The sequence below is a fragment of the Vicugna pacos genome, chromosome 2 (genome assembly GCF_048564905.1).
Source record: "Vicugna pacos chromosome 2, VicPac4, whole genome shotgun sequence".
NCBI lineage: Eukaryota > Metazoa > Chordata > Mammalia > Artiodactyla > Camelidae > Vicugna > Vicugna pacos.
This window is the reverse complement of record NC_132988.1, coordinates 105,775,300-105,790,833: the sequence shown is the minus strand read 5'-3', so window position 1 is coordinate 105,790,833 and position 15,534 is coordinate 105,775,300.

The following is a 15,534-nucleotide window of genomic DNA, read 5'->3' as shown; positions in this document are numbered from 1 at the left end:
TCAATTTTTATGTAATTTTGCTAATACTTCAAAATTTAAGAAACATTTAGTTATTTAAAGTTGTATATTGAGAATTAGTTCTTTCCAAGGCGCTCTCCTGAGAGCAAGACAAAGTGTACTGCTTCTCAAACTTGAACGTCTAGGCAGACCACCTGAGCACCTTGTCACAGTGCTGACTCTGATTCAGCAGTTCTGAGTAGGGCTCGAGATTCTGCATTTCCAACACATTCCCAGGTGCTGCTGCTGCTGCTGGTTTGAAGACCACACTTTGAGAACAAGGACAGAGTCTATAACAAAAAGCAATTTTGAAATGATAAAGGTCAAAAGACTGTGTCATAATTGTCCCAAGGAGCCAAATAGTAACTGATTCCAAGGGTTTCAGGCTTAGCTTTGGCAAAAGGATAACATTTGAGCTGGATCTTGAATAATGGGTAAAAGTAAGTGGAGGAGGGCATTGCTTAGCAAGTTCTTAACTGGTTAGTTAGTAGATAGAAAAGATGTAGAACATATCTGAAACTATGATGGGATATCTAGATGGCTTTTGACTCTCTCAGAAGAGATTCACTGGGGATCTATATGTTTTATTGGTGTCCACACCTGCATCTGACATTCCATCTCTTCCAATCATTCTTCTTCAGAAATTGAAGCATCTACCTGCATCTGGGCAGGTGGTGACTGAAAAATATGATGCGGTCTGTACAGTACCAAGCCTTAATTACCCAGCACCCCCCGTTTTTTAGTTTATTTTAAAAGATGCCATTTTAAGATTTGTATCACTACAATTATGTTTCTAATGGGATTTTAATTGATTTTGAATCCAATTAAAGAAAATCTATTTTTAAAGCACATCTCAGCTGCTGCCACTCAGAAGTCACTCCAGGCTGGCACAGTATAAGTCATCGGAGCATAATTTGAATGTATTCGGTGTGATCAGCCAGGGGGATTTGTGAATGACCTATATTTAATATTCTTTTAAAAACTGTCTTGATGTGTCTTGTACTTCTCAAGACTCTGTCTATGCTCTAGTGATATAAATAACTATGTTTACTAGAGAGAGTTCTATGGTCTTTTGGGTAAAAGTTATTGGTTCAGCTTTAGGGAAAGGGACATTTTTTAGGATGCAGTGCCCCTCTGTCCATATATTGTCCGTAAATTATGATCTTTTACCCCCAAAGTCACCTCCGTTCTGAGCTCCTACAGAGAACTGTTTCAGATCATTAAGTATTTTCCCCCAGACTTGGTTCAGTTACACTGTTCACAAACCTAAACGTTTTAATGGTTCCTCTTCATCTTTTGAACAAACTCTACAATCATGGCTCTTTACACGTACAGTCTAAACCCAAACTTAAGTCAAACTCTAGTTGACTTGCTGTCCCTTCCTCCTACTCCACTACTGTATACTCACTCATGTGGTTGCTTTTATTCTTTCTGCCTAGAATAAGACCAGTCAGAACAAACTTGAAGCCATGTTGTAGTTGAAACAAGGAAGGGAATGGATTGGTGGAATGGAAAGAGGAGATAGCCTCCCACGGTCCTCTCATTGACTCTCTACACTGGTAGAAAAGAGATGGAAAGTTCCAGAATTTCTGGCAGCAAATCTAATACCATTTCTTCCTGAAACTATCAGTTAAAGTCTCAAACCTCAAATGCCAGTAGTCCGTAGCCAGGGGAAATTTCTACCCTTTGCATTTGTAAGTACTGGCATCAAGTGCTGTTTAAGAAGCATAATAAAAGTGGTGTTAAAAAAAACGGTGTTTAAAAAGTCAACACACAGCAGTCTCCCCACTTTGAAGGGAGCCTTAACTGGAATGAGAAAGCTCTTTATAATGAATCCTTGTCTCAGCTGATCCTGGGAGGCTAGCCATCCACAGAAACCCACACAATTCCAAGCTCCCTAACCACTGCAAAGCCCCAAACAATCACACAACTATAATAGCTTTGCTTGTTCTCAGGGTCCACCCTGCCACCAACGGGGGTCAGTGTTTCCAGGAGCCTGGCTGAACTGAGAGAACATGATTTTTACCCTTTTTTTCCAAAGATGGGTTTTATATATGAAAAGGCAAGCCTGTCTGTCAGAGGTTATCGAAGCTGTAGCTTGTAGACAAAGCAAGCTATCTGATCACAACCGGTTATTCCTCAGTATCCCCTGGGGTATTGTTTCCAGCTCCCCTGCAGACACCAACATCCTTGGATGTTCAAGTGCCTTATATAAAATAGCTTAGTATTTGCATATAACCTAGCACACCCCCCTGTATACTTTAAATCATCTCTAGATTACTCAGGATACTTCATTCAACGTAAATGCTATGTGAATAGTTGGCAGACCAAGGCAAATTCAAGTTTTCCTTTTTGGAACTTCCTGGAATTTTTCTTTCTTGAATATTTTCCATCCACGCTTGTTGAATCCATGATTGTGGAAGCTGCTGATATGGAGGGTCAACCGTGGAGCCTGAGAGAAGTTTCTGTCACCCAGGAAGGAAAGCGAAGACCTCTGGACACTAGGATTGTTGGAACTGGAGAAAGCAAGAGAGGGAGGGAGAGAGGATGGAAGAGAAGGATAGGGAGGGGGAGAATGAGAAGGCAAAAGGGGGAGAAAAAGGGACGGGAAAGAAGAGAGAAAGAGACCTGTAAGCATGAGTTGAGGGTGTGTTTGTTGGTTGCAGTTCCATGAAAATGCTTGAGGGGTAGGACTCAAGGCAGCCTCACAGAGTTCCACAAATTTCCGTCGAGTCTGGAGGTGGCAGTTTAGAGTTCCCAGGCTACTTTGGGTTGTAGGGAATTGTTGAGAAGATAGATTGAGTGGGAGGGACTTGTGTCAGGGATGAGAATGGGCACCATGTGAGGGCAGGCAGCGAAAGGGACCATGGACCACAATGGTGATGTTAGGGCCATATCAAAAGGATTCAGGTGACTCCAGCTACACCTCAGTGGGTTCTGGCACAGGACATCCCATGACCTGGTGGAACAGTTAGACCGCGTGAGGGCCTGCAGTTGAAAACAGACACGACAACTGCTCCTTCTGGGAGTACCAAGAGGGCAGGTCCCTCTAGGATTTTAGATCAAGTCTAAGCGGAGAAAGAAAAAAATGGGCAGAGATCTTGAAAGCAGAAGAAAACAACAAACAACAAAATAAACCACCCTGGAAATTTGTTCAAACCAAAAGAAAGAGTCAAACTGGAAGATGTTGTCTCAATAAAAAATGATGAAACTGCCTTGAAATGATATGATTGAGCCCGTTGGTTCCCAAAAGGTAGGAATTAGGGCTCATGAGCAAGTAAGGTTATAGATAAAGAATTACATGAGTCAAAGAGTGTAAACTTTAACCCACCATGTCCTATTTCAAATGTCCCTTTCTCCCTGAAATCTTGTCTATTCTTTCAGTTGAACGTTTTCTCCTACTCATAAAGAAGTTACCAATATAACCTACTTTTAATTATCTTGGTTCATAGAAATTGTTAAACATAGATGCTCAGAATCAAAAAGGGCCATAATTTAGAACCATTCTCCTTCCCACAAGATAATACAGTTCTTGAGGACAAAAAAATCCTACTTTTGTTCTTGTGTGTCTGAAGGTACAAGTGCAGATCTTTGCTCCCCCAGGGTATAATCAGTATGTGATTACCTTGTGATGCAAAGGCATGCGGTTTCTCACCTGTAAATGGAGACAATGTCATCTTGTAAATGGACAACATTGACCCTTCCTCCAACCTCTCTTAATTCCTCTGGAAGGAATTGAATGTTCTTGGTGACAGTCAGGACCAGAGAGAACAACAAGCCAAATATTTAAACTTTATATCCTTGTTGGTTGTTTTTGTTGTTGAAACTCACCTGGGCTGTGCTGAGCCTAGTCGACTGGAGATTGAATGAATGGCCTTTTAAAGCCGACTTTGACCTTTCAGGCTTAACTGAGACAGTGATTAGATTACTAGGGAATGGCTATTTTTATTTCTCATTAAAAGTCGTTACAAATGAGCAGATCTGCAGCACGCTGACTTTTCACCTGTCTGTTTGTCGCAATAGCTTGATTGTTGTTCCTTTTACTGTGTTCTCCCCTAGAACTTCAGAACAGGACTCGAAAATGCAAAGGGCAGCTAAGTTCCACTGGAACGCAAAAAACTGTATTTTAGATTTGTGTCTTTAAGTTGCTTCTTCTGGGCAGTAAATTAGATGCTCCAATTCTGTTTCTTCTCTCTCTGTCTTGTTTGCTCTCTCATTCCTTTTTTTTTCTGTGAACTACTTGTAGTACGAGAGAGTCAATGATAGGGCTCTGGAAGGACCAACATCTTGGTTCCATGTGGATTGTTTACAGAGTCCCATCACATTGCTCCACTTTGGTTCTAGACTTGTCCATTTTGGAAGTTCTGACAATGGCTTTTACTCCAGGTGTCTGGACACTGGCTTTAGTCATGGAAAAGTAGTATATTTTACTGATAAACAGATGAAGATTAACAGTGCTTTTGATCCACTGGAAAAGCTTCCACAAGCAAAGAGGAGAAAAAGTTGCATAGGTTCATTACAAACACAAAGGCCACAAATTTATCAGAGATGGCTTTTCTCTGGAATGCCTTCTCTCAGGAATTATGTGAACGTGGAAAGAGTACAAAGACAAAACTGAAGATATTTTAGGTGAACTTGGAACCAGAACTCAGAAAAGGGTGTAGCTTTGGATATAGAAGAGAAAAAAACTGATGTAGAACCAAAAAATGAAAAAAAAAATCAGAGGGAGCAGCTGAGAAGAGCTCTGTGATCACAGGGTACGACAGAAAAGGGATGCCTCAGGGTCTGACTGCTCTTAAAAGACTTATTAGAATAAGAATGCAGAAGAGTTTGAGAATTCTAAATTCTAATTTGACTTCCAGGCTGTATTTTTGTCTAATTAGGAGGATATAACATATTGGATCTCATAGTTTGTTAACTTGACTTACAACTTTTCAATGTTTCTACAGTAGTCTGTGGTCCTCCATTTGCATGTGTTCTTGCTCCAGGTCCTGAAGTCATTCGTAGTGGACCTGCTGAAAAGCATAAAACAGAAGGAATCATCTTACCATCTTATACTAACTCTCCTTCTTCACTTGGATGTCTTTCCTTATTTGAATATTTCCTTCTCTACTTGGATTGTACCTGCTGCTAGGTTAGGACAAAGTAACTTTGCTTTTAGTACTGGGGATGCCTCGTTCTCTAATTTGTGTGGACATGGGAGTGTTGGGATAATCTTGTGGGACATACTGACTTTTCACACTTTTGAGAGAAAAAGGTACAAAGGAAACTGGATTGAATTAATTGTTTGTATTGAACTAATTCAGGAAGGATTCATCTCCATTCTAGGGAGTGCTGTACAACCCCTGGGGAACACATCATAGAGAGATGTTCTGATTGAGATGCAGCAGAATGAGATAAATCTGGGACCTTAATTTCAGGATTTTTGGACTGCAGAATCATTGGACACTGACTTGGAAAGCAAGAGCACTTAATATTTAAACCTTAATTTCTCTCTAGGAATGGAAAGATTTATTCAAATCCGGCGCTCTTTTTGGTAGGTTGTCTTAGCTGTCTTAGCAGCTTTATGCATTTATGTGATGACTTTGTTCTATGGATTGAATTGTCAACCCCTACTATATATGTTGACATTCCTACTCTCCGTACTCAGAATGTGAACTTTTTTGGAAGTAGAGTTGCCACAGATGTGACTAGATAAGCGATCATACTGCTGTAGGATAGGCACTTAATCTAATGTGACTGGGGTCCTTCTAACAAAAGACAGCCTAAAGAAGAGAGATCACCATGTGAAGACACAAACACACAAGTGGAGAAGACAGCCATGTAATGAAGGAGAGAGAGATTGGAGTGGAGCATCTGTTAGCCAAGGAACTTAAAGGATTGCCAGCAAGCAGCAGAAGCTAGAGGAAGCAAAGAAGGATTCCCTGGTAGAGGTTTCAGAGGGAGCATGGCTCTGCCAACACCTTGATTTCAGACTCCTACCCTTGAGAACTTTGAGAAAATGAGTTTCTTTTGTGTTAAGTCACATGGATTGTGGTACTTTGTTATGGCAGCCTTAGGAAATTAATGCACTTTGTATAACTCTGGTCAGCCATGTAGGATAACTTACTGGGCAAAATTTTAGATGATAAGTAGATTAAGGAATGAATTTTCAATTGTAGGTATGAGTTGGGTTTCGTGTTTAACTAATCAATTAAAAAATAATTTCAGAGCCTTCTCTAAGGAAAAGCTCAGCTGTCCTCTAGCTCTTCCAGGGAGGCAGTCGTATAGGCAACCACCTCATGAAGGAGGGAGGAGACTGTCCCAGAGAAGATGCTAATCTCCCACTCCTCCCTCATGGGAATCCAGAAAGGTAGCTACATCTGACTGACATTGTTGAAATATATTAGAAAGGGCCATAATTCTCACTCCTTCAATTTCTGTAACTAGTACAGTAAGGAGCGCTGGTGGAGTGGGGCTCCCCACACACACTTACTGGAGGGTAAATTTAGAAGGTGTGCTTCTAATCTTTCTCCACCACTTACTCACTCTTTTCTTTTGGAGAAGTGTGACTTTTCTGACTGCTGAGATTGGGAAGAGGGTGAACATGCAGAGATGAATCTATTTCTGGTTTCTCCCTTTGGGTCTATCTGCCTTCAGCATGGCTGTTTTCTGATTGGTCTTCCACATGGCTAGCACATGTGAATCAGAGTCTTAGCCTGGTTTCTAAAGGGTGGACTGGAGTTCTAAGTCTTCTACTGAAAAGAAAAAAGGCACATGGTCCAAGGGTTCTGAACAATAGTGTCTGATCTGAGCAACAGTGTCTGATCCGCATGTCTACATGTTCCCACAGGTGAGTCTTCCCAAGGCCCAGACTGGGGAGGAGCATTGGGAAGCCCTTATGTGGATGCACGTTTAAACTGGCTTCTGTCTTCCACTTTTACCTATAATAAAGGGGATACCTGTTCTCCATCTATCTATTTCTTCTTTTCATTTCTTAGGAGATAGATGTGGGAAATAGGTGTGATTATTTATGATTCCAAACTCAAACATTTATTAAAGGGGTCATGCAGTATAAATTGTGATAAAAATGCAAGGGAAACATTTATGTAGTGGAAAAGAGCATCGACCTTGGAGTCAGCCCTGAATTCAAATCCTGCCTTTTTGACTAGTTAGTTAACTGCCAAATTAGTCACCCTATCTGAGCCTCATTTGTAAAATATTGCTAACAAAACCTCTCTCACAGGATTGTAAAGATTAAATGATGTAAAATATATAACTCACTTCATTATCTCTCAATATCACCAAGGGTGGCATATAGTAGAACTCTCCTGTGAATTATTTTCCTCATTTCTCTTCTCTTGAACAAGTAACATTTATTTATCTTCCCTGCTCTCCTCCCCCACACATACACATCCTCTACATTTATAACCCCATTTCACTTGATCATAATCACTTGACCTACTGTCAAGGGAGGACATGTTTGTTAAGAGTGCAAACAGTCCAGGGCAACATCTATCACATAAAATGTATCAATGAAAATTAGGCTGTTTTTCTTTTTTTCCTACCAATACAGCCCCAGTGAAATGCTGAGCTTTTCCTTATGACACACCTGGATTTTAGAGTGTGATTAAAAATGGTTTGAGAAAAATCAGCCCTATTTGCAAAATTATGGGATTGTATCATAAGACTGGTAAGAAACCTTTTTTATTACAAAAGCATGTAGTTATATAAAATGCCACAATGTTATTACCCTTGGAACTATTTTGTTTGCTATGTGCTTGCTCCATATAATTTCCCTAATAATTAGCCAAAGCTTGTGCTTGTAGTGCTTTTATATTTTTCTTTCATTCTATAGACAGATAGAGGAAAATAGAATTCTCTTCCTTTATCAGCAAAACCACAAAAAATATGACCTCAGTGGGTTATTAAAAAAACCACACAAAAGCACAGAAAAGCCTGTTTAAATATGCCTTTGCCATGGGTTCAGTCTATGTTGATTAATTATTTCATTCAGTGTACATTTACGGAGCTCCAGTCTGCCAAGTCCCAGAGGTACTGAGGCCATCGAGATGAATGAGATTTGCTCCCTGCCCTTCAGAGTCTCATGATCAAAAAAGGCAAAATAAAGTGTAGGGTGGTGGCCACAGAAAATACATTACCTTGATATCAATTAGTGCTCAGTCAGAGGAAACAGAAGCAGTAGGGGATACATATTAAAGAGATTTATTGCAAGCAACTGGCTCATGCAATTGTGAGGACTGCCTGGGCAAGTCCAATAGGACAGGCTATCAGGAAGGGCCTGCTGGGATCCATGCACACAAGTGGAAGCTGAGGATGCAGACAGAACTTGCACTTCATCAGGAAGCCCCTTTCGATGGGTTAAACCAGTGCCACCCAGATTATCTAAAACAAAGTCTCTTAGTTAAAGTCAACTGATTACAGACTTTCATCCCAACTTTTATAAAATTTTATAAAATACTTGCAAAGCAACACTTAGATTAGTGCTTGATTGAATAACTGGGGCCAGAGCCAACCAAGTGGACATGTAAAGCTGATTATCACCATCATCACTGCAAAGTCCTTCTGAGTCAGAAATCTAATGCACAGCTCTTCCAAAATCACAGACAATGTCTGGTGAGCAAATGTTGCAAGAATCTGTTACCAAAAGTGCTAACAATCTTACCTTGAAATAATAATCACTAGTTTTACCATGTCTTCAGAAATTCAGGACTCTTGCTGCTATGTCTTTAGGGAGGCATTAGGTAGAGAAATGAGTTTTATATTACTCCCTATAATCCATGTGTGTGTAGAGTGGGAGAAAAATGTAAGCAAAGAGTACTAAAAAAAGAAATACAAATGGCCACTTCTAATAAAACATACGTCTTTGTTATTAGAGTCCATGAATGTTACTGGATCTGCCTTTCCTTAAGTAGGTTCTACAGAACACTAGTTTTTTAAGATGAAATGCCTGTTGGCAATATTTTTATCTGTCTATCTACCTGCATTTATATACAAGACATGCATTTTATAATATATGTAAAATACATGTATATATATTTACATGCAAATAAATAGTTTATAAATTTATGCATTATTTATGTGTGCATATGTGTTTGTATATATAAAATTTTATGCAATCAAATAGGCAGGAGAAATGTTGGAACACATTTCAAAATTCTTCTTTGCTGCTGGATTTTTCAGAGTCCTTAATATGTTGACATCATTGTCATCTTCAAGAGGGAGATGTGGAATTTACCTTTAGTCAAACTCATTTGACCATGGGACACTTTTATTTATTGGCTAATGTTTTGGGCTATTATTCATTGCAACATACCTATAAAAGCTGTGTAATACAGAATTGTTTATGGGGGTATGGGATGTGTTAGCAATTAAACTGCTATTCAAATTCAATGGAACATTCTGTCATAACATGCCAGGGATGGAAGAGAATTTAAAGATTGTCAAGTCCAACCACTCATCCAATGGATAATACTTTTATTTTCCTTTAATTACACAGCTGGTCAATACCTCATATATAAAAGAAACTGTAGGGTCTGACAACATGATCCATCACATCGTCTCCATCATTGTTTTGGTAATGCTATTTGTCACTGTCAAAAGTCTCCAACAACAATGCTTCTAAAAAGAAAACCAAGAGACTATGAGTAAAAGCAATGCCAGGCAGTGTGGTCCACTGGTCCACCAAGCATTTATCGAGGATCTATTACACACAGAGCATGTAACAGCTCACCACCCTCTATCTGGAGAGATGGATGTGCTCCAAGCTAATTAACACCGCATCACAAGTCATGTCCAGTTATAAACAAACTGGTACAAAGCCACAAATGGGTGAGGCTGTTTCTTCCAGCTGTAGAAGGATGTGTGTTGGGGGAGATAAGGGACTTTATAGGGGTCATGACTTTTGAAACTAGCTTTTTTGATAAGTAAGATTTCACCAAATTGAGTAAAACATGAAGGAAATTCCATATGCAGAAGGAAACAATCAAGGAAACACCTAGTGGTGTTGGGATATAGGGTGGTTTGGGGAACTGAATGTTAAATGGGATCAGAGCACAGGATGAGACAGTATTGGATGGGAGATGGGAGGTGTGATGTGTTGAATTGTGTCTTCCTCAAAATTTATGTGTAGGAGTCCTAATCCTCCATATCTCGGAAAGTGACCCTACTTGGAGATAAGAGTCTTTACAGAGGTGATCACATTAAAACAAGTTCATTAGGGTGGGTCCTAAGCCAATATGACTGGTATCCTTCTAAGAAGAGGAGATTTGGACACACAACACACAAAGAGAGAAGGTGACATAAAGAGACACAGGGAGGAGACAGCTATCTATAAGCCAAAGAAAGGTCTGGAACAGGTCCTTCTCCCGCAGCCCTCAAAAGGGACCAGTCCTGTCAACACATTGATTTTGGACTTCTAGCCTCCGTAACTGTGTGCTGGCAAAATCTGTTAAGAACCCCCTAGTCTGTGGTCCTTTGTTAGGGCAGCCCTAGGAAACTAATACTGGAGGTGAGGCAAGGCATGTAAATTGGGGCTAGACTGTGAGAGCCCTTCAACTGTGTGTTCAGCAGTCTGGGCAGCAGGGAGCCTCTGAGGTTCTCTGAGGTGGATTTGCCTGGTCAGAGGTACCTTAATAAGCTAACTTTGCGGCAGAGTCGAAAAACTTCAGCTGAAGGAAGAGACAGTGACAGTGGGATGCCAGAGCCCAGGGCTTCTTCAGTGGGCCAGGCGAAGTGTAGAAGGCTTAAATTAGGCCAGGAGCTTTGGGTGGAATTTATAAAACATTGTATAGGTAAACCTGACCAACCTGAGGCCAGAGCTGACAAAAAAAGAGAAATCCAAACAGCCACCAGATTTGTAGTAGTTTTCCTCTCAAATTGCTCACAAGTGGGTAATGTGAAAATTAATAAAGAGAAACCTTGTTTTATCTATTTTTGTGGATGAAATTAAAAAAATCAAAGTTTAGATGATTTATAGATGTACAACATAGTGATTCAATATTTTTATAGAATATATTCATTTAAACTTATAAAATATTGGCTATATTCCCTGTGCTGTTCAAGGCATCCTTGTAGCTTGCTTATTTATTTATTTATTTATGTATGTATGTATGTATTTATTTATTAGCTTATTTATTTTATACATAGTATTTTGTGTCTCCCCACTTTCCTCTTCTCACTGGTAACCCAAAGTTGGTTCTATCTGTGAGTCTTTTTCAATTTTGTTGTATTCAATCCTTTGTTTTATTTTTCAGATTCCACATATAAGTGATAACATACACAATTTGTCTTTCTCTGTCTGACTCACTTCATTAAGCATAAAATCTTCCATCCACGTTGTTGCAGATGGAAAATTTTGTTCTTTCTTATGGCTAAGTAATATATATCTTTATCTGTTCATCTGTTGATGGACACTTAGTCTGCTTCCATATAATGGCTATTATAAATAATACTGCTATGAAAGTTGGGATACATGTATATTTTCAATTAGTATTTTTGTTGAACAGAAACCTTACTTAAAATGGAGTCAAATGGAGTCAGGAGGGCAGCAAGGGGGATTCTCTCACACTCTACCACTCCACCTCAATTGCAGACCCAACAGGAAGAGATACATCTTATATCTCCAACAGAAAGAAGGTTACTACTTCACTACTCAGCAGCAGGAAGGAAGAAGTTTCCTTCCCTGGCAACAGCCCAGCCAATGAGAGACTGACACAAATCAGTCATTGAAAAGCCACAACACTTCAAACTCTCAACTTTCTTCAATGGACTCTATTTGTAACAGCCCCTCCCAACTCCCCTTTCTCTGTAAAGAATGTTCTTCTCACTTATTCTCCAGACTTGCCTGTGGTTTGCCATAGCTTGCATGTCCTGAATTGCAATTCTTTTTGTTGCTAAATAAACCCATTTTACTGGTTAACATAACTGGCTGTTTTATTGTTTAAGGTCAATTGTAAGAATCCTGAGTTTAAAGGTAATGGATTGGTTTTGAATATAACCCTCTCATTGCCCGTAGGCACTCTTACACTCACTTCTCTCTTCTGCATACTCCTTCCAGTGGCTTACTTTGTAATCTATAAACATGCCAAGTGCTTTCCCAGCCAGAGCCTTTGCATTTCCAGATCTCACTCCCTGGAAGACTGTTCCCTCAACCCCTTCATCACCTGAATGGCTCATTCCCATCCTTCTGGTATAAGAGCCTATACCACCTCCAGAGAGGGGTTGCCCCCTTTCCTGAACACTATGCCCCTGGGTCCTTTGAGTCCCCACTCTGTTTATTTTTTCCTCAAAACACTTCTAATACTCTATAATTGTGTTGTTTATTTATTTGTTTATTTATTTATGCTTATCATCAGCCTCTCCCACTTCAAATCCTGTCCCCTAACTGTAATGCAAACTTTGAGTATAGAGATCCTGTCTATTTTGTTCTATTGCTTCTCCTTGGAGTCTAGAACAATCTCTAGCACCTAATAGGTGCTCATTAAATAGTGGTTGAATAAACGAATGAGATATTATGTTTGGAATTGAAGTGTAGCATGGCAGTTTCCTGAAATTTATAACCACTTCAGTATTTTATATCATTTCACTTTCACTCAAAAGGAATGATATTTTTGGTTAATACTTTTATAATAAAAGAGATCATTCCTAATAATAATAATAATTTTAGAAAATATTTAAATTTCAAGATGTAACTACACATTGTAGTGAATTATGAAAAGTTGAGATTTTAATTTCATATTTTCATAAAAAATATTTTATATTACTAAGTTTTTGGAAAACTTGCATGCAAATATGAACAAGACAAAGGAAAAGGGGTTTCATGATTATATCTGTTGTTTACTCTTCCTTCCTGGTTTCTGTGAGTTTGTAATTCGCATTAGGTTTCACACCAGCAGACAGGGCATCCTCTGACCTTTGGGTTTCTTGAGCATTTAGACACCTGATGGCAATCTTTCATTAAATTTGGCGTAGCAACAGCCATTCTGGCAAGTAGGAGAGAACAAAACTTGTTTTTCTTCAGCAATCTTCATACCGCATTTCTGAAAATGTTTCACAATGACAGATGAAACTGAGAGCTTCGTGTTTCTTCCAGATGAGCATGGTGGCTTTCATCGAGAGAAAGTGATGTGGGTGGATGAGTTCAATGAGAAGTCAAGAAAATGAAGTGTACATGCAGTTCAGATACATTGAAGGACTTGGGTAAACTGCGCAGAGAGAGCAGGATGTGATGTTAACAGGCGGGAAACAAGTTCGGTGAGATTTATATCGTGTTAAAATGCGGTAGAATCTGGTGAGCCAGCGTTCCCTCCCTCCTTCCTCCTTGCTTGGTTTCTCCCTGCTTTTGACTTGCCTTTAAGCTGGGTTTAAAAGATACTGTTTGGTAAAATGGTAGATATTTCTCCCCAGCAAGAATGAGAAGGGCAGAAATAGGGATCCTTTCTTAAGTCTTCCTACCCATTCAGTGGGTCAACGTTTTCTGTGACCTTGATGATACAAAAATATTAGGTGAGATTTACCTTTCATCAAGCACCAACTATATGCTAAGACTACGCAATGTGTCTTAATTGCATTTGTCTTCATGTAATGGAGAAACTAAGCCAGAGAGAATTTAGTAACTTTCCTAAGTCATTTTGGCAGAGGGTGGATTTGCCTCTGAGACCTAGGCACTCACCACAGAACATACTGCCTTCCTCTGTGTTCCTTGCCCACAGATCCCAACCACTCCCACAGCATGAAATGCCATCTTCATGCTGACAGCTCCCTATCGAGTCTCCACTCTTTGTCTCTCTTCTGAACAAGACCTATACACTAACCTGCCTAAAGCCATCTCCTTTTAGATATCTCACATCATACATTCCCTCAGGACTAAACTCTGCCCCATTTTACTCAATTCCTCCCATTTTAAGAAATAATGCCTAATATGTGATGTCTATGCAGTCTTCATGCCAAATCCTCAGGTGTCATCCTGCACACCCCCCTCCCCATCACCCACATGCAAACAATCACCAAGTCCGGTCCCTTGTGCCTCCAAGATGTATCACCAATCTGACTGCATATCTTAGTCCCCGCCAGCTTGGACCAAGCCACCATGACCTGGACCACAACAATAGACTCTTTTTTAAATTCTTTGCTTTTATTGTGAAATATAGCATACACACATTCTATTTTATATAATAGAAGAATCTAGAGGACTTAAATGTATGTTTAAAAGATAATAATTAAATTATGTCCCTGTATCCACCAACCAGTTTCAGGTTTAGGAATCACCAACATCTTTGAAGAAGTTGATTTCATGTGCCCCTGCCTCCCAAGAAAACCTCTATCCTGAATTTTGTTAATGATTCCTTTTTTTTCTTTATAGTTCTGCCATATATATCTATATCTATATCTATATCTATATCTATATCTATATCTATATCTATATCTATATCTATATCTATATCTACAACATATTATGCAAAGTCATCCCTCCATATTGGTGGAGTATTGGTTTCAGGAATTGCTGTGCTTACCAAAATTCATGGAGGCTCAAGTCTCATAGTCTGTCCTCCCTCTTCCTGGATTCACCTTCCAGGCATTCAATTAAGCATAGACATAGTAGTATATATATAGAAAAAAATCCATGTGTAAGTGGACTAATGCAGTTCAGACCTGTGTTTTTCAAGGGTCAACAGTATTCTAAAGCTGGCCTCCCTGTTAGTGGTGACACATCCACAGATTCAACCAACCACAAATTGTGTAGTGCTGTGCTTACAATCCCATCCAAGTTGGTTGAACCTTCAGATGCAGAATCAGCAGTTACACAGAGAGAAGAGGATAGACTATGAGACTTGAACATCTGTGGATTGAGGTGTCTGCAGCATGTCTTGGAACAAATCTTCAGTAGATAATGAATATTGGCTCTATTATAGTTTTGCTTGGTTTTGAAATGTAAACAAATGGAGTCATAACATGTTTTATTATAGCTTATTCTTTACATCAAGAGTTGGGGCAGTGTCTCATTGGCTGGGCTATTGCCAGGCAAGAAGAAATTCTTTCTTCCTCTGCTGAGTAGTAAAGTAGTAACCTTCTTTCTGTCAGAGATGCAAGATATAGCTCTTCCTGTTGGGTCTACAATTGATATGGAGTGGTAGGGTGTGACAGCTCTGCCTTCTAGCCTCCTGACTCTATGTTAAAGTTTTCTGTTAAACAAATATACTAACTGGAAAAGATACATGAACTCCAATGTTCATAGCAGCATTATTTACAAAAGCCAATGTATGGAAACAAGCTAAGTGTCTATCAACAGATGAATGGGTAAAGATGTGCTATATATGTGTGTGTGTGTGTGTGTGTGTGTGTGTATACATGCACACACTCACAATGGAATATTACTCAGTCACAAGAAAGAATGAAATTTTGCCATTTACAAAAATATGGATAGACCCAGAAATTATGTTTAGTGAAACAAGTTGGACAGAGAAACACAAATACTTTATGTTATTATCTATATATGAAATCTAAAAATGAAAAGAATGAATATAACAAAATAGAAAC